The sequence below is a fragment of the Chrysemys picta genome, chromosome 1, assembly GCF_011386835.1.
Source record: "Chrysemys picta bellii isolate R12L10 chromosome 1, ASM1138683v2, whole genome shotgun sequence".
In the NCBI taxonomy this organism is placed as follows: Eukaryota; Metazoa; Chordata; order Testudines; family Emydidae; genus Chrysemys; species Chrysemys picta.
This window is the reverse complement of record NC_088791.1, coordinates 188,034,148-188,055,207: the sequence shown is the minus strand read 5'-3', so window position 1 is coordinate 188,055,207 and position 21,060 is coordinate 188,034,148. Positions and strand designations below refer to the sequence as shown.

The window sequence follows — 21,060 nt, the reverse complement described above, 5'->3', positions numbered from 1 at the left end:
ATTGGATGAGATAAAGATTTTTTTATTATTATTATTTTTTTTTGGGTAAAACTCACCATGAAAGCTGTAAAAAGAGGCAGCTTTGTAAGGGCTGAGACACAATGTCTAAGCGTTCTGGAATACTCAAGGGCTAGTGTAAGTGAAATGGCACATCTAAGGAGAGGAAAGATTCCTACAAGGACGTTTTCAATGACCTATTGAGCTGTGGTTTATGAAGACTGAGGCAGATTTTCAGGAAGATCTGTAGGAGTCTTTTACAGGATTATGAACAGCTGACTTGTCAGTATGCTTAACTGGAGCCAGAATGATTGACAGAGTTACTACTCCAAGTTTCAAAGACGGTAGACCATGAACCTGCCAGACTTGTTACTCTAGTTGAAAAATCTAAATTACCCTTTGTTAATGTTAGCTCTCTGACATGTCTGATAGTCTTATGCAAAGGTGTGTGTGTGTAAAACTGTTAGTGTGCCCTGAACCTGCTTAACCTTTCCCTTGGGATTATTAATTTTATGTTCTGGTTCTAAGAGTAAGTCTCCCTCTCTCACTTCTGTAGCATTTCATGTCTTTTTGGTAGTGTCCCAAAATAAGATAATACAAAAATCTCTTCTGAGAAGCAAATTTTTCCTCAATTCCCACTGGGCTAGCAAATTCTTTTAACTATGCTTTATAGTGAAACACATGCTTGTTTTTAAATGTCACTCTAAATAAAGATAAATACATTTTCCAAGGCAATACATACATTATATTGTTAGTAGGATACACACAGGGCTCAAGGAGAACATAATTAATAGGTACCAGAGAGGTTTTTGTATTCATGAGAGAAGAAATCTTTGTAGACAGCTAAGCTGGAAGTCACTGCAACATCCTCTAACAGAATCAGTACTGACTTATTATTCAATATTTAAAAGAAAAATCCTTTCTAAACTGAAGCTCATCATACTATTAACATCTCTTTCCCCAGTGTAATAAAGTCTCATGAGATAATAAAGCAAAGGTAACATAAAAAATAGAATTTCTGGGGCTTTAAGTGGAGATTCTTTCTATAAGTATCAGCTGGTGAAGCATATGAAATGATTTGCATTGCTTATGGCAACCACATTTTATCTTTAAGGATTTAGAATATTTTTGGGCCCTATAATATCTGTTCCCTTTCCTGTGCCCCACAAGCAATAAAGACCCCTGTTGAAGAAAAACCACTGTGATGCTTCTGAGGGGTACCTAGGGTTGTGAGCCACCTTGCTACCACTGTCACTTAGAGGGAGGAAATCCTGTCTGTGCTGGCCGTGAATCAATTGCCTGTCTCCACCAGCCACTGCCAATGCAAGCACTGCCTTCCAGGCCTCCTCAGGCCTCGCTATCTCTATACAGGCACACACCAACCCACACGTCCTCCAAGCGTCCCTCTTGCATCCTCAACTCCTGTTCTACGAACAATCCCATATCTTCTGCTCCCAAAGAAACAGTACACACCAACTTACAAGATTCAGCTCAGGATCACCACTCCACTTAGCATGGTATTTATGTATATTTATAATGAAAACAAAGATATGTTTATTATCAGAGAACAGATTCGAATGATAGTAAGTAAGAATATTGAAAACAGATGGTTACATGTAGAACAAAATAATAACACACTTTCAAGAGCCTAAACTTAATTCTCAATACTTTCCTCTCTTTCCTACAGGATAGCTTACCCTTAGTTCTTTTCTCAGCATTTTCAACCACGATGACTAAGGTTCCCTTTTCATAAGATCAAGCCTGCAAGCAATTTGTTTTCACAGACTGAGGCATACCAGAACATTTCTCTGCACTCCCAGATACGCCAGACCAGACCTTTGGTTCCCTTCACCCCTCCCCCGCTGTAGTGGGATGGCAGGAGTTAAAAGCAGCCCTGGAGAGGGCTGCAGCTGGGAAAAGCAGTGAGAGCAGCTGAGTGAGTAGCTGACCACAGGTGTGGCCAGCTCAGTCAGGAGCCAGCTGGTCCTGATAAGAAGGCAGTGGGCCAGGAGTCAGGGGAATCTCACTCTAGCCCTGGAGTGGGAAGGGTTAGTTGCCTGAGAGCAAGGTACCTGAAGTAGAGCAGTGTTGGGGAAGGGCAAGAGGAGCTAGGGAGCTCAAGCCTGGTAAACCCCAGGCTGTAGGCCTTGGTGAAGGCCTACAAAAGTACTGGGGCTACAGAGGTTCAGCTTGGGAATAGGCAGAGGTAGCTGATCCTAACCTCTTGCCAATGATGAGTGGCCATTACAGACTGCACTCTGCCCCAGTGAACAGGAGCTAGATGATGACTGGCAGTAGCCACCGAGGCAAGGTGGGGATAGAGGGTTGGAGGTTCTTCTGGGAGGGGAGACCCAGAGTGTGGAGGCATTGTTGTAAGGGGCACTGGGGGTCTGGGAGGGACATGGGGTCTAAGGCAGGTGAGACACCAGGCAGAAGGAGGTGCTCTGGAGCTGGACAAGAGCTAATTCCCAGGACAACCAGCAGGAGGTGCTGTGCCAGTGAGTGTTGCTTTGCTACACCCACCCCCTGCTGCTTATCTGTTCCTGTTAATTTCCTTCTGAAGTCTCAGCAAATGCTTTCTTAACATTCGACTCAGTATGCTAATTATAAGTATGCTTCTGTTGTAAGGCACACAATATACAATGGTCCATCAGGGAAATAAGCATCTCCCAATCTCCTGGCTGGAGTAGTTTGTCTCAAGGCACACTACATTTCAGTGACGTGTCTTTAACTGGGAGGCCTAGACAACATAATTTTCAACATACATATAACTGCTTAGATATTTTCCACACATACATCTCACAATGGTTACAATGACCAGTGTGATACAGGCTTTCATTAGAGACCTTACAAGACATTCTTTTGGCAAACTCAGGGGACCTGTACTCCTATGCCATCTGCCAGTTGGCATCAAAAGGTCGTTAGGTCACAGCCACCTGAAGGTTACTTGATCCCAGTAGAGCCCATCCCTTCTGTTCTACTTGTCATGAGGAGTCTGATCAAAGGTCCACTGAAGTCAATAAAAATATTCCCATTGATATCAAAAGGCTTTGAATCAGAACCCAAGCTGAAATATGGGCACAACACATGCTTACCAGCCATAGTGGAATAAATTTTTTTTTTTTTAAAAAGTCCTTGTGGATAGTTCATGATCTGGATACAAGTGTTAAACTTATCAATATATTTGCTAGTAGAAGATTGCCAAGCTCTTCTCCACATGCATACCTGTTTCCATATCCATGGCTCAAGGAATTAGTAGCACTGGTCAGGAGAATAAAACAAAAAGTGCTCTCTCTCTGTCTCAGTATGTAACTTACAATGGTTAAAAAGGTTAAGCTCCAACTTTCTAGAAAATCCTCCTTCAAAGGAAGAGTTTGTTTTCTCCTAATCGATGGAGGTTGCCTCAAATTTTGGAACATGTGGATTTTATAGTTTACATAATCCACACGTTTTCCTGTGAGCAACATGTAGAACTGTATCTCTTAGTTTGTTTGTTTGAAAAACAATCAGCATTGTAATTGGTTTAGCGCCCGCAACTTTGGATGTCTCTTGTGAAATCATTCCCTCATTAGCTCCAGTGAGCCTTCAACAATCATTTTCAGCCAAAGACGAAAAGCTAGTTCAGCAACTCCCAACTAGGGTGTGGGGGAATGAAAATCTATTTCCAATTCAAACAAAATAGTCTTCACTATATGAACATCAACACTGCAATAGTTGTATTGGTGCTTGGTTTTGGTCTAAACTACATTTGATATAAAGTCTATTCGTAACAGCTGCTTTTGGCCTGACATGTAATGTCTGTTGCATATGTTTTTCAATGATTTCTAGGTTATTCTCCATAAGTGCCATTCTCCTACCCTTTATCTGTCTTGTCTACTTAGACTGCAAATTCCTTGGGGCAGGGACTGTTCCTTACTCTTTATTTAAACTGCCTATCACAGTGGGGTCCTGATCTTGCTTGGGGCCTCTACATGCTCCTCCAATAAAAATAATAATTTTGCTGTAGTCCCCTTATTTGCTGTAAAATTTACCAGTAAATAAAAAGCCCAGTTGTGTTTCCTTGGAGGTCTATAGGAGTGAATTTGTTCTTTTTGTTTCAACTGGCTTCAGTGAGAATAAGATCACGCCCAAATCAACTGTGTTTTGGGTATGAGTGTCGTCTTCCCTAGCTGCTGCTGCCTCAATCTCTTCTGACTCATGTCCCATCACTAATGTTAAAAAAAGTGAATCGGGGCAGTAGACTTCAGAATGGGGTTCCTTCTATCCTAATGGGAGAAATATGCAGTATCTCTAGATAGACTACCCAGATTCCTGGGTAAAGGAATCTCCTATCTATAGCTGACAACTTTCAGCCTCACCTCATGATGGGTGATAGATTGGCAGATTGAACTGGAAGTAATGGGAGGGGGAAAGCTCCACGTAGATCCTATAAATATAATCACTTTATAGGCAGTATTAGTCTACTGTGAGTATTTATAAGGAACCTATTCCCTTCTGATTTAAGTGCCTATGATGAACAGTTTCCAACTAATAGGAGTGATGTAAAAAAATTGGAAAAAATCAGATTGTTTCAATTTATTGGCTGATGGTTACCAGCAGGTACATGGAAACAATACCTCTTCCTGTGATACCACTTGTGATTCTAGCCTGGGGAACTCCAGTCATCAGAATATCAAATCCATAGTTTGTAATTACAGACACTTCTCTTCTGAAGTAACATAGATAAATAAGCATATGCTTCTAGTTTCTCTCTGCTACTAGGTGGACAGTTGGGTCTCTTCTTTCCTCTTCTGGCAGACTGTAAACAGGTGAGTAGCTTTTCTTCTTGGGCTCAAGCTCCAACATGCTGTCACTCTAGTTCTGATTTACGCAAAAAGATAATGTAATCGCCTTGATCAGCATCTTGCAAGCTGACGTTTCTGGTGGTCCATTGTTTAATTTTAGGTTGAATAGCCTTACTGGGTGCTCTTTTCTAGAACCACACAAGATTTCAACAAGAAAAATACATTTGTTTAACACATTTTTTTTCCCAGCTTTAATGCAAATTTCAAATGTCTGAAAGGATTTCAAATTTTGAGTATTTTTAAAGGAAAAAAAAGTCAATGTTTAAAACTTTCATGAGAAATGCATCCCATTTTCCAATAAGATCTAATTTCAACACATGTCCCTCTCTTTCTCCATGAGCTTATTTTTTTGGCACAACAGATATTACATGTTTCCTCCCCGCCCCACTTACGTTTGATAGAAAGATAGTAGTTTCCAAACAACTCACTGTTGGGAGATGAGACTGTGGGAAGAACAATAACAGCCTAGTCATCACATAGTTTATTCACAAACTGCTGTTCCTTTTAATTGAAATGCCATGAAAATTGCCTTGGGTTTTCCTGACTGAGATGCTACAACAACAGGAACATTAGAAATCACTTTTGACAGAGCCCATGATAACAGCAGTCATTGTTAGCTAGCCTCGAGGGCTTTGCTATGCAGCTGAAAAGGGGGAAAGTATTTACATATTCTGTTCTTTCAAAGATATTCCAGTGAGAATCAAGCCATTGATCATTTCTTGTATCTACACAATGTCACAAAAGTTTTATAATCAAAAGAGCTCAATTATTATATCACTTTACCACGACTCCTTGCCAAGCCCAACTGGATGCTGCTGGGAAGAAATTATTTTTTCATGTACAATTTGCATATCATAACTAAACAGAGGCAGGGAAGCATGGTGGGAACAACAAAGGGAGTAATAAGGGTTTTGTCTGAGGCCAGGTCAACACTTGCCAGAGATAATGGTTGATGATTGAATCACTTGTACTTTGTTACCTACCAGCACTGACTGGTTTTCATCATGATGATAAAAGAAACAAATCTTGCACAATAAGCATTGATCCCCATTGTTAGACTCTGAAAGCAGTACAACTGCTTTTCACTCCAGGAAATCACAAGTGAAAAATGATCTTAAGAATATGACAGCCCTTCTTAAGTGAGTGAATTATTTTCAGTAATATACATAGGGTACAGAGCCCACAGCGAGAACACTGAGACATTTTGTACTCAGTTTAGTAAGAAACCTGAACCTGTGAAAAATTGTTTAGCATAACCCCACAGTATCTGCTTAATAGTATTTATTTTGGCTTACACACTGTCACAGATGTTCATTATTAAACAAGGAAAACACTGTAAATTTAGTAGATGGTTTAAAGGGAAGAAAGAAACCAGAGTAAAATTTATAAGCATATTTATATGTGACCTGACCAGGATCTCCAGAGTGTGTTTTAGCCACCTGCTGGAATCTGGTTTCCTCTTGGGAGCACATTGACGTAAATCCACTTAACCCTAATAGGAGCTGTTGAGATTATTGAATGACTTGGCTAATGGGCAAGTGAAAGGGGTCTATCTAGGTGAAAAACTTTCAAAGGATGTTTTCAGGTTTGGAGGAGATAAGATGTTTGTGTGGGTCTGTTATCACTTTCTCATGCTAGGATACCTTAGATGTGTCCACTGGAATTTGGCCGTTGCAGATTCAGTCATTATATTCACATGGGAATTTTAGCTGACCTTGTCAACTCTGACAGCAGTGCATTAGATAGCACAGAGAAACCCTTCAATAAACCTCCCCAGGTTTCAAGAGCTCTATTAATAGAGCCACGACATCTGAGAGAACACTAGTACTGGAGGTGTGAGGTTTTTAATTATATTAAGCTTTTGCTTGCTTGTGTTAGGTATGTACAATGAAGCCAAGGATACATACTATATAATGGGGACATAACCCCTGGTGCTTCAATGATACTCAGCTTCACTTCTGCTTCAATAAATTTCTCCATTAATTCTATTATGTTTGATCATCAAATCTTTCCCCTTATTTTCAAGTTATTCTAAATTGTTTGAGATTCAAGACTCAAGTTACAAAATACTTATATATAGTTTAATAACCTTGCACTTTTTTGTATTTATAGATTCTAGATCCATGCATGGATTTGACTTGATGTGTGTATATATAGTGTATAGTATCAATCAATGTAGGATCATTCAAATATCATTGCAAGAGTAGTTTGCTGACACCATTGGTGTTCCTAATGGACTTTTCACCTTTGTGGATTAGCATTAGGAGAAGAAAGAAAATCAGTCTTTTTAACATTCAGCATGATATATGTAAGGCAATAGGCCATATCTGTAACAATGGAATGAGAGCTGGAACTGAGTGTTGTTTCTAATGCACATGTATTAATTCAGAACTACAGGTAGCCTAAATCAGTCACATAAGTTCACATGCATGCATATAACGGTATAAACAAAATAAAGGAGCACAGTGTAATAAAAACCCACTTGAGCCAGTCCAGTTTTCATCCATATGTATAAAGCTCTGTGTAGTATTGCTACACTAGGCCACCAGTGGAGCAAGCGGAAAAGCTTCGCATGTGAAGTGGAACATGAACTTTTGTGTTCTTGATGGTTTTGGGAAAGATGAAGAAAATAACAAAATGTTGGAGAGGAGGCAAAGGTTTAAGTGCCACAGAAAATATGAAGCAAAATATTTTTCCAAATTTACACTTAAATCTAGATGTTGGTTTCTCTTTAAAACCTGTTCTTTCTTTTTGCTGGAAGAGGAGGAATGTAAAGATGCAACAGTAAGACTCAAATCAGGGGCTGTTAAAATGGTGCCAAAGATAAAATAGCACATATAACAAAGGAACATATATATGGATAGAGGAGGGTAGGGGAGGGGGTTGGGTTGGAACATCCCAAAGTCTATAAAGATAGTTTCATAATTCCTTCTATGATTTTTAAAGAGGAAAGGGAAAGAGTATGAGGTTGGATTAGGAGGAATTTGAGCTTGCCATGATTACATGCCACAGATTTCATTTTTGAAAGCTTCATTTACATCTCATCGCCTTTGGTGATTGGTATAGCTGTGGCAAGTAGAACATCAAAGGACAGTAGAAACACTACGTGTGTGGTGCTGCTGGGGAAAAGGAATTTACAAGACTCATCACAGGGTTCCATGCTAGCACATTTGTTTGCATAATTGGTATCTTACCTGCTAACACTGACACGGACTCTTTTCTGTCTGACAAGTGAAGACAGTTAGGGATAATTGCATCTAAAGCCCAGTCCAAAACCCATTCAAGTCAATGAGAAGATCTAATATGCAGAAAAGGCAGATATACACCATAATCCCAGAGTGTGAGCTGTACCCTTCCTGAATGACATCAGAAATAAAAACTAGTCACCAACTGGAGAAACATGCAAGACTACCCTGTCACCCTAATCTTACTGGCTAAAATCACAAATAGAATATATGATGAAGAGAATATGCATTAAAGAGGCTAATAGAATATGCAATTTCTGATATCTTTTCCTTTCTTTCCAATGGGGAGTGTAGTTATAATTAATGTTTTAGTCACTTTTAGGTCTTCTTGAAAGCTGACTTCCTAGATGGATTGTCTTTAAAAAAAAGGGTGGGGGCATGTAATAAAAAAATTGAATATATGGCTTGTGGATAATAAATTAAGTAGGAAGCTGTAATTCATGCTCAGGTGGAAGAGAACTTATATTTTCATGAGTTCTCCACTTCTAGGCTGGATCCATACTTTTCTACAGCTTGTTGAGGAACCATTTCTTTATCTTGTTCTGAAAACCAGGACAACTACTTTGAACAGACCCTAATATAATAACAATTATTGACAAAGAAAGAAGTTGAGTGCTACTGCTTTGAATTTCTATATTCCTATATAGAAGTCTGCTTTTATTATTAGTTATGTCTTTCATGTAAATTTGGGGTATGAAACAGCTACACAGTATCACACAATTCATTTTGCCTGGACAGACATCTGCTAGTACAGAATTGTTGCACATGATGAAAATGTAGGTAGACTAATGCATGTTAACTATATCACCAGGGATTATACACCATAGATAAAATACTTCATTTTTCTATATGCCAGGCTTATGTGGAAAGACTCACTTATAGTAATATACTTGTTCCTTGCCAACAAGAAACAAGTTAGGACACAAAAAGCACACAGAGGGCAGGTATGCTAAGCAAGATGATGTCATATTATGTACTCACTTTCCTGACCATAACCCCCTTTAAATATGTTTGGTATTTTAAGTCAATGAAATTACTTCCTTTTTTGTCTTGTAAGCACTCAGATGAAAGATGTTATTGCAGTGGTGGAGATTAAATCTTTAAAAGTCCAATTGTGGGTTACGGGAAGACTGCAGGTACGGTCAGGGATTTTGACCTGTTGTATTCATTACTGAAAATAAATTTAACAGTTTAATGAAGCATGAAACACAGTTTAAAATGCAGGGTGGTTGGTACAGACCAATAGTTAATGTTTTACTGTTATACATACTTATCCTGTTCAGACTTGTTTAGATTTCCTTAGCTGTCACAGTTCAGAGAAATTTAGTAAGTTACTAGGCAATCAATGAGAGTGGTCATTTTCCATTATTTGTACAGTTCTTATTTCACTGTTTGTTTTGTATGAGTTTATATCTGATTGTCTTCATGAAGTCAGGCCTTATTATTTTTGTATTCTTATTGCTTCAGAATTTGGTGCAATTAATGGAGAAAAATGTCCCACCTGTAGATGCATGTTCCCTTGTTATGGATCATATAGTATATTGGAGTAACTCTTCAGTTTCATAATGGAGGAGAGTCTTCCTTGCCTAGCTGCCCTTTGATAGCAGAAATGCAAATCGATCACTATGATACAGCACAGTGTACATGCAAGTGTAAGTTTGAATAAAAGTATTTAGTGTTAATATAGCACTTTGCTTTTTTAGTATCCACACACATATTCACTAATGCTCACCAATTATTTGAGTTAGGTAAAGTATTTTCCCAGGCTGTAGAAGAGGAAACACTGGCAATAGATGTTCAGAGCCAGTTTTTCACCGAATACAGGCCTGTTATTTTTGTTCACTCTGCTTGTACATTATATCCTTTCCCTTCCCTTCTTTTTTGTCTTGTCTAGATAGATTTGTATGCTTATGGGGCCAGCCATGTCTCTTATTCTATGTCTGTACAGTGCCTAGCACAACAATGTTTTTTGTTGTCTCCTAGGCCCTACCGGAATAAAAACATAATAATAATTTGCATTACTGCAGTTACATAGTTGCACATACAAAGCCATCTAGACATCTGCCTAGTGAGCCACTGAGCTAAATACAAATGCAGAGCCATCAGGTGTCTGCTTTTGAAAATACAGGCCTGAGTGATTTGCCTAATGCCATGCAGAAAATGAGTGGAAAAGTTGAGATTACAGTTCAGAAATTCTTGGCTCTAGTCTCTATTTTCTAATTCGCACATCCTTGTGATACTGATGTCTATTTGAAAGACTGAGTAATCTAGAAGAGTGAACAGGAGCCAAACTCCTAGACGCTATTTCTGCCTCATAAATTGAGATAATTCAAACCTAGAGATGGCCAGAAAAATGGGTGGGAAAATCACATTTTTGGGGGTAAAATTTCATTTGTTTTGGTCAAAAATTTCTGACCAACTCTAATACTTTCAAGGGTATTTGAGAATAAATTAACTAATGTTTGTGTAACACTTATATAATGGCTAAATGTGGTCCTCTAGATAGACTATGCCATCAATATGGCAATGCATAGGGAAATAGTCTCCCATTCATATGTCTGTCAGAGAATATTGTAGTGATGGAGGTATGGTCCATGCATTTCGTCAGTGTGTACAAAGTTGGATATGTGAGCAAGGGGAAAGGGAGGATTCATTAAACCATACAAAGGAGATAGGAAATGAGCTTTTGTTATCATAATGTATTGTCTTTCCAGTACCAAATTTAAGCCCAAATTCTGCAATCACTTCACATGCTTAAGTGTTGTAGAATTAGGGCTTTATATCAGAACTCATTCTTTCCAGAGGCAAAGAATCTCCTACATCTTGATTACTAAAGAGGGGCTTAGTTGAGAGTTGATGAAAAGTGCTTACCATCATCCTTACTCATCATCATGTTCCTATTGTTCCTCTGGCGTTTAGGGCAGTGAAGAAGCTCCTCCACTCCCGTCTGTTTCTGGCAAGTCTTTCATCCTTGTTAAAGCTCCAATTATATCATTATTAAGAAAAGGACATGAAAGAAGTGCTTAAAAATAATGGTGTGAATGAGTTTACATAGAAGCTGCAGAGAGAGGAAAGGGGACAAAGGAAGCTTTACAGGAACACAGGAATTGCTGTATTGGTACACTTAGTTCTCTATCCAGTCTCCAAAAATGATCAATATCAACTGCTTCAGAGGAAAGTGCAAAAAATATTGCGGTAGATAGTTATGGAATAACCTGTCCACAAAATGAAGTTTCTTCTTAATCCCCATTGGTTAGTTTGGTTTATGATTTAAACTATCAGAGCTACATGAAAGCTCTTTGGGGGTTTTTTTAAAATGCAATTTTAATTCTGGATATTTTTCATATCCATTTAAATGTCATGCTCTCATACTTTTTTTGAAGCTGATGAGCTCTTGGCCTCCATTGTAGTGTGTGGCAGTGGAGCTAACCTTCCGTTGTATGGAAAACGTATTTCATTTGACCCATTTTGAATTTGCCACTTTTCAATGACTTTGAGTGCTCCACCACCTTGTTTTTCTATTCTCAAGTGAATAAAAAGATCCATTGAACTAGTATGTTAACAAAGCCACTCTGTAAAAGAGAATCATGCTACTTGGAAAAGGGAATGCAGTAATAGAAGTTTCCAGGTAACTCTTTACTTTTTTATTTCTTCTTTTTTTTTTAAAAACAAAGTGCTGTGCTGGTCTTTGATCAGGTCTTATTACCCTTGAAATATACAAGCTTAAAAGAATGTAACAGTTTGTCTTAACTAGTTATAATAACAAACTAAGATGCTATGGCAGGCTAACAAGATGATAAATACTGCACTTAACTTTCATTTATAGTTCCTGTTTTAAAAGGTTCGTATTTGTAGTCACACGGGTCTATCCATGGCTAGATAGGTGGGTAGTGGATAATATAAGGACGTCATATATGACTCCTGCATTCCTTAACGTATTCTGTACACAATACTATGTCAACTTTTAATAATTTCTTGCTGGAGTTATATCGCAATTCAATATTTAAGTGTGCTGAAAGTTTACTTCATAGAGGATGCAGGACTGAACCTTTAGATATATATGTACTTCTTTGCTGCAAATTTTCATGCCTCTGAAGACTCTTTATGCCTATTTGGAGTTCTAGCCTATATGGCTTAAGGGATGTCAATAGCACTTCATTTTTTCAGGATTGGAGTCCAAGTCTTGTATTATGTTGAAATTCAGTATTGGTAACTATTTTATCAATAATTTAGAGATTGGAGCTATTGAATATTTCACTACATAGTTCTCCAGCTAAAATCAGGGATCTTCTGGGCATTGTACAAGCATATTACAAGTAAATTAATTCTGCATTTATTTGTGATAAAATACTGTCTGCATATAAACAAGTTTTTTAAGTGCTACAATTCACTATAAATTCCAGATGAAGACATTTGTAGCAACATTTAATACCTGAAATAAAGTATGAGCAAATTTAATTTACAAATGCATAGTGGCTATTGTTTTCTGGAAGCAATCAAGATTTGTGACTTTGACAGCTTCTCAGAGGGAATGTCACTGGGTGGTACACCAAGAAGATATTGTGATAGCTGCAAGATGGGAAAATCTGGTTGCTTTCAATTTCCACCTTTCTACAGAGTTCCTGGTGCAGAATGTATTTGGTTATGATAGGTACTGTACAAAGAATGACAGCTTTGTTTCCATAGTGCTTGCAGTAACTGGAGATTAAAAGTTCATTAAAATCTTTTCCTATCTTAGCATAGTTGTGAAGTTTTCAAAAGGGATCTCTTTTTTTTTTCCAGGTCTGAATAACAATTTTCCTTCTGTTTTTTCATTTTGCCATTTCTGGGATTGGCATTTCTCAATATGATTCCATCAGCCAGATTCTGGGTGAAAGATCTCAAATTAGAATGGTTTGAATCAGAACTGACAGAGTAATCGTTAAAGCAGTCATACAGTTCACAAACTTGTATATCTTGTTCCGTCCAGTCATGGTTCAACTGCTGAGAATTTGCCTCTCAATTTTTTGCTGTCATTATGTGGACGCCTTGCTCTGGAACATCTTGTGTTTGCGTGAACTGTCAGAGCTTGGGCAGCAGGGATAACTGCAGAGATAGTCCAAGTATACTTCCATCTGAACTTGAGATGCTTGAATATTTGAATCTGTCTCAGTAAGATTCCACTCCTACAAAATAGATGGGTTGGCTTTGAATCCTCTCAGCAAGAGGCAGTCATCACCCCTTTGTTTTCCAGAAGGCAGTCAAGCATGTAAGTTGAGTTCCACCTGGTGATAACATCTTCAGTGTACTGGATCACAGTAAAGCCTATTGTGTATAATTTAAAGATGGCAGAAGATGAATGCTTAAAATGGTTGACCAGTTTCTAGCTAACTACAATTAAGCTCATCATGGATGGCTGTTTTAATAAAGCGTGGTTAACACATTCTGTATTAATGATTTAGTGAGTGAGATGTGCAATGATGGTAACACTGTGCTAGATGTCAAGCAAACAAATATCAAAAGCAGCAAACAACTTTCATAAACTTGAAAAGATGTGGAAAGTAACATGATCAGCACTGATACAACAATATGAATTTTTAACTCTGGCATCATGTCTGTCCTCATTTATGGAGCAGAGTCATGGAAATCTACAACAGATATTGATAGGAAGATTAACTCATTCCAAATTAAATACCTGCAGAAGAACTTCAGAGTCCATTAGAAAGCTTGCAACATCAGAAATTCTAAGTAGTATAAACCAACCTAAAGCATCATATATGATAAGATGATGATGATGGACATATTTAGGACATGCTTTAAGAATGATACCAACATGACTTCCTGTCAAGTGGAAATATGAACATCAACCGGGAAGAGAAAAAGAGGGTGACCTAGAGAAACATTATGCAGAACAATGGAGAAAGAAGCCAAATAGGTCAACATAATACTCAAAAACCTGTACAGACCAACACAAGACTGAAATAAAAGGTGGAAACTGCTGGATGGCCTATGCACCTGAGGGTGCAGGAAAAGAAAGAAAGAAGAAGGCACAATTTTAGGATTTGCCAAAGAGTCCAAGCAATTTTTAATAGTCATTGAAAGATTTTATAACATTATTGCCATTGTGCTAGAGAATCATGTGGACGTTAACGTGAGCTTTCTCAGTAAGGCATTAGAAATGGTGGTTCCAGTCTTTCTTTCTTTCTTTCTTTCTTTCTTTCTTTCTTTCTTTCTTTCTTTCTTTCTTTCTTTCTTTCTTTCTTTCTTTCTTTCTTTCTTTCTTTCTTTCAAAAACCTCAGTACTGAACCACTTCTTCTATTGAACTTCAGCCTCAGTTCCAGGAAAGGAGAGTGTGGTAGTGTTATGGTTCCACATAGCAGGCTATGGTTGTCATCAGGTTTGACCTCATGAAAATGTTTATCAAGGATCATTGTGTGGTCAAACTAAATTGCCATAGAAAAGTTGGACAGAGGGCTGAAGTAGTCTGTTTCACTGAAAAAAGCCCAATTCCTTAAAGCCAGCTTGCTTTCCATCAACTCAGGAAGAGCAAGAGTCACCCAAAGGAGTGCCATTTCCTTAGTTTTTTCCCTGTCTAGGAGGCTCCCTAGTTGCTACTTTCACTCCTATCATCTTTCTTGTTAGAGAATTTATTTTGAAGCCCATGTTGCTAGCTCCATGTCCTGGCATCTGGAGAGAGCACTCCAGGAAAGGAAGCATTGTAAGCAACCACACTGGCCTCACAATTCTAGGAGTATCCAAGAAGCAAATGGATTAAGGATGGTAATGTACAACTACATTCAAATACAAATAGCATAAAAGTTAAATTAAATATATGTATGTCCTAATTCTATACAAAATAAAACAGCTAAACTAAACAGATGATAGAATGTTACAGCATTTTCTGGATGCTAGCGTTAGGAACTGGTATGTTGCAAAGAACATATAACCAGGTGTGATGCTGTCTAAACAGGTTACCAGCTCTCTGATGCAGACTGGCCAGCTCTGACCAGAGCAACAGGGCCATTCATTTGTGTCTGAATATCAAAGTGTTAGAATGTGTCAGTATGTATTCAGGTCAATTCACTTGTGTGGATAGAAATCAAGAGAGATACTGAGTGTATTGTTTTCATCTGTCTGTATCCTGCATTTAATTAGCCTTAGACTGAAATGTGTTTTAGTGTTTAAATGTGTAAAGCTGCATGAAAACTAATGAAGAATTGTTTCTGGCTATCACATTGTGTTTACATTCTGTTTGCCGATTGGAGCCTTGGAAATATAAATGAAGGAACACGTTGACTTCAATGCGTGGGTCGTTGTGTGTTCAACAATGGGGACTCTACAGACCCATGCAGATGGAAAGGATTGCCAGATTGTTTTCAACTATAAGAAGGGACCCTGGGAGCAATTCTGCATCTCTGATCTATTTGAGTGCTATCAGGGGGCATTCCAGATACAAGACAGAGGTCCCCAAAGTCACTCTGGGCAACTCTGAGAGACTTCTGGAAACCAGCAGACTTTACATCTCTGCTACCAATTGGACTTCTCAGCTCTGACACATAGTTTGTATTTTACCTGCTTTAACCTCTCAGTAATGCTCATTTCTTTTTCTTAGCTAATAAATCTTTAGTTAGTTTACTATCTAACTAGGCTATCAGCATTGTTTCTCGTGTGCAATCCTGGGGTAACTAACCTAGGGGGCTGGGAGTAATGTGTGGTGATTTTTGGTTTTAATGACCTTCCATCAGAGAAGGCAAGTTTGTCTGTCTGAATGGCAAGATGTGCTGGAGAGCCTAAGGGGATCATCTGTGGCTCCATGGTAAGGCTAATATAGTAATCCAGGAGGGCACACTTGTTACTGGTTTGGTAAAATGTAATTATAGAATATACCACCAGTTTGGGGGCATATTTCCTGATGGTCTGACCTGAGTTTGGCACTCTTAGTTGTGAGCCTTATCAGCGTGACACCAGGAATATTAATTTCATAGTCTGTCAAATATAGGGTGACCAGATGTTCCGTTTTTGAAGGGACAGTCCAATTTTTTGGGACTTTTTCTTATATAGGCTCCAATTCTCTCCCCCCCCCCCCCCCGTCCCATTTTTTCACAGTTGCTATCTGGTCACCTACTCAAATAAACCAAGTCTTGCTGAGGTCTCTATGCCCATTCTTGTGACTTTAGTCCCAAAATACAGAGTTGGGAGGGGGGAATGAATCCTTTTCCAATATAGTTGAATTAGCCTATTCTGAATTATAGAGGATTTAATTCCGAACAGAAATCAGCAACTCCCAGTCTACAGCCCTGATTCAGCAAACTACTTGAGTATGTGCCTAAGTCTTTTTGAAGTAAATAGGACTAAGCACACGCTTAAGTGCTTAAGTGCTTAGCTGAAAAATGATGGTTTTATTAATATATTTAAAGTTTAGCATATAAGGGCTCTGTTAAATCAGGGCTTATTTAGGGGCCCCCAGAGTGCAAAAATGAAGTGTTTCGGGGATTCACTCAGTCACCTATAACTGTAGGAAATAACGTCGGCTGTGAGGAGGAATCAATGAGTCTATCAGAAGTGATCACATTTTCAGAACGTTCTCAAGTCTCAATGCCTTGTGCTCCCAATTAATAGCTGCCATAAATGAAATGTGCCGTTCTGCTTTATTACAGGTGAAAAATGTATGCTCCTCTTTGTTCAATTCCTCAGTGCTGTGTATGGGTTTTTTTTTTTTTGGTGTCATCTTCTTGTATATTTGGAGAATAAAAATCCCTGCAGCTGGAATATATAGTTTTGGCCATGTTCTTAGTTCAACAAAGCCAGGAGGAACACAGAGTTCAAGTGAATACATAACGTTTTGTTAGATTTTTGGCAACTTTACATGAATAGATTTTTACAAATAACAAATTGTGCCTGTCAGCATAACACACTTTGTGTATCTCGTAATGTACAGTACTTCTGAAATTGGCTAACAGTTCCATTTGTGCATGTGTATACAAACAGCATGTGCGTAATGTATCATATAATATATACATTTCTAGTGATATGATTCCTGTGCAGTTAATAGGTTTGTTTTCCCTTTTAAAAACAAGCTTGTGTGAAGTGAAACTCAAACTGCTAATCTTTAAACGGTCTATACTAAAATGGGCCAGTGTATGAAGTCAAAAACTCTGGTCTGTTGCTAGTTTTGTCACTCCACCAGAGCAATGGAGGGAAAAGGCTGTGTATACATGCCTATAACACCTCCATGATGCCAATATTCACTGCTAGGGTCATGGTGGATGTGTCATGGTGCACACATGCCAACACTCCAGCTTATTAACACTTGGCACATCTCCTCCCCACTGAACTACTAGCACTGAACATTTGGCACTGCAGCACTTCTGTTGTTATTGTCCTTCCCAACTTTCAAACTGCCCTACAGCAGAAAGCAATCTTGTTCCTGCCTTGTGATCATCACAAGCATACGCTACGTGACTCTGAATTTTGGAGTCGCTCATGTTTATCTTTAAATTACCAAAGCACAGTACTTCCACACGTTATGCAAAAGGAGAAGGTAATAAAATAGAAGGCTTTAGGAACAAGCCATCTATTGTGAACTAGTCTGCAGGGTATGCTACATACTCACATTCTTCTGAAGGAACATCAGTGTTTGTACAGTTTAAGATAATCAGTATTGTCTGTTTTCTCTTTAAGATACCTCAGTAAATTTAAAAAGACATTCTCAAGTATTACTTAATATTTCTTGTTTTAAAACTTGTCTTTTAGTTCTGTTTTTAACTCTCCTTTATTCTGTAACTCCTAGATTCTTGAAAATAACATTGATTTTCCCTGCTTTTTTTATCCTTTTCTTTTGGGGAAAAAAAATCCCACTCTCCCCCCTTTGTGGAGGAGAAGCTAGCATTCTGCTTTGTTTTTCTTTTTTTGTAGTTAGTATTCAGTGATGTCATCGATGACAGCTGCACACGTTTAGAAATAGGATTTGTTACCGAAGTGGTGTTCTCAGTGGACTAGCTGTCTGGCTATAGAAGCAGACTAAATATATCATGGTCAAGCATTTAGTGGTCAGTGGCTTTTATGTAATTTTACCATGACAAAGCAGTGAGTTAAAAAAATGTTAAAATCTCAAGGATGACCCCATGAGATTAGGATCATTCACTTGACCTTTGTTATAAAGTGTTTGAACTCTTAAATATTATGATCCAATTATTTCTTGCAACTCAACAATACATTTTATACTTAAACACTATATCTTCTTTCACTAGCACATAATCTACTAGGCATATGTTTTATAATGTGAGCATGTATCTCACTAGCAAATGCTTTTTAGCCAACAATAACATCATTTTGACACAAGTAGGAAGAAAAATATTAAAAAATAGCTTTAGATTAACTTTCACCACTGGTAGGGTTTAACTGTTAACTCAGAATTAAAATACAATACAGAAAACTCTCTCCCTGGGCATGTCTATTGTGAATTCAGAGATGGCGGACCTAGAATATTCAGGTTGGATCTTTAACATAAGGTATATAATAAGAATAATAATTATGTACACTTTAGTAATGGAGACATATGTGTAAAATTAATCAGAAAAGGAAAATCTGCAAAAATTAAAGCAAGTGAAGAATTAAACAATGTTCAAAACAGGAAGAAGAATGTCCACAACCTGTAGAGTAATAAAGCTAATTTTGTCAAGCCTAACCAGAAAGTAGCCTGATCAGTAGTTTATTCACAATATCGGATGTTGATTTAGAAGGTTTAGAAAAACAGAGAACCAAATGCTATGATTGCATCATGGAGAACTGACAATTGTGAACTTTTGTGATGAGAAAATAAAGGTACATTCATTTGTAACACACAGTGTGTATCAGGTGGCTGACATTCATTATTCAACTTACTTATTGGAACCACATTAAAATTTTCTTTTCTGTTCGTTTTCTAACAACTTAAAAAATGACAATTGATTTCAGTTATTCACTGTGTAATATTTAATGAAAAATGTACAGTCTGTATTACCATTGGCCACTTACCTATTACTGTAATTAAATGTGTGTTTTGAATCATTATGAACTAGTAAAGTCTCTGGTGACATTTGCTGGGTCACTTCTATTGCACTGGTCTATTCCAACAATGCAAGCAGGCACTTGATAGGGGAATGACTGAAATGGAAATAAACCATTCCAGTTTTGATAAAGAGGGGCACTATTGTTCCTCAGGTTGAAGTGTTGGGAACTGACAGGTGCTATTCACGGATTCAAAACCTTGTGATTAAAAATGAACATGTAGCACACTGCAACAAAAGACTACTCTTTGTTCATATTAATTTGTAATGTCATTAAGACACTCTACTAAATAAAAAAGACAATTTATGTGCATTAATGCAAAGAAGAATGTGATGATGTCCCAAATGGATATCTGTTTTCTTGCTTTCCCATAAATCTGCCGCTAAGGAGAGGAATTTAGAAAACTTAAACACCTTTAAGTATATTAGCAATTCATATTTCTATTTTGTTGAAGTCATGGAAATTTAATGCAAAAATGTGATGTCCAGGTTGAGAAATCAAGAACAAACATGACAAGAAAATCAGTAGTTGGGGGGTTTGTAGCAACCTTAGGGCACAACTATCATACAAATACGGAATAAGAATCAAATATACATTTTCTTTATTTCAGTTTTTCAATTTAAAGGTACAGATTAGCCTATTTTATAGTATATAAAATCTGTAGCATGTGTAATATAAGTGAAGTGGAGAGGAAAGATGGGTCTTGTGGGTAAGTCACTTGGCTAGGACTTACATTGGGGTTCAGTACCTGGTTCTGTCACAGACTCCCCATGTGACTTTGGGAAAATTGCTTTATCTCTCCACCTACATTTTACAACTGGAAAACTGAGGCACAATAATATCATCAATTTATACCACAAACAGTCCCACTGCAGTCAATTACTCATTGTACAGTAAGGATCTCACATCTGGGTGCTTTTGTGGGGTACATACATATTGCTGGGTACATACAGCTGTCACATTTGCAGCACATCACTGCATTCAGTTTATTATAATTAGTTATAACTATACAGAGCTTTTGGTTCCTTTTGGTAAACTGACAATAAGCTCAGAAATTGGCTTTGATAGGATTTCTATGACACATTATTTAAACTTCGAATACCGTCTAATTTTCTGTTCACTTTTTCGGCCACTGGCAGCAGATGGACAGATTAACATTCTCACCTCAGCAAAATCTGGCTGGCCCAAAGGGCTGAAAAGTCTGACGGCTTTGTGTGGTCCTTTGGTCATATCTGAAAATGTAACAACCTATGTTTTGGAAAAAAAAATTGCTGATAGACTTCAAAAGCTGATAAAATGAAAGGCCCTGAAAGCAGTGTGGGTCCTGCTTTCTCTCTCTTCATTTATATATATATAAAAACACATTGGTTAAATAAAGACTGACTCTAACCACATGTACTGTACACCTGGCTTCAGTGTCCTTCCAGCAATTTCAGTGTCCTTCCAGAAATTTCCTCAGGAACCCAAATCAAACTAAGAAAAACTGAAACATTTTGGCATAGATCGTGTTATGATTATAAAAGCTCCCATGGAAGTGTTTCTAAAATGGTTTTTACATTATAAGAAACAGCTGGGTGGGAAATTACTCACAAGCCTTACTGCATGAATATTCTACAACTGTGCATTATTGTCCTATCTAAAAAATTGTACCACTCATTAGATAATTTATCACTGTAATTAAATACTCTGGTTTATCTGTGTATAGCATCTGAGAATATAAATTTGAAATACCTTGGACTGATAAAGGACATTCGGAGTCACTTCTTGTAATCACATTACAATATAAGTTGTTCCTAATTTATTTTTGTAATGTACAATTCTTAGTCAAACAGATTAGGCTGTGGAGTGTGATTTTGCTTAAAATTCAGCGCTCCTTCCAGACAAAAAAGGAAGAGCCTGTATACTCTCTGCAATAATTTATTTTGGCATTATAATCCAAGTAGTA

General features: G+C 37.7%; 2 long non-coding RNA genes across 3 annotated transcripts in view; one reads left to right on the top strand and one right to left on the bottom strand.

Annotated features, from left to right (window-relative positions):
• LOC122173342 (uncharacterized) overlaps positions 1-1,838 on the bottom strand; it is a 41,115-nt gene extending 39,277 nt beyond the window's left edge. For both annotated transcript variants that reach the window (XR_010594529.1, XR_006173823.2), the window contains exon 1: positions 1,695-1,838. This is a non-coding gene — a long non-coding RNA (uncharacterized LOC122173342). The remainder of the gene's footprint in view (positions 1-1,694) is intronic.
• The window catches only part of LOC122174231 (uncharacterized), a 923,450-nt gene that overhangs the window by 162,205 nt on the left and 740,185 nt on the right, over positions 1-21,060 (top strand). The gene's annotated exons all lie outside the window — the stretch shown is intronic.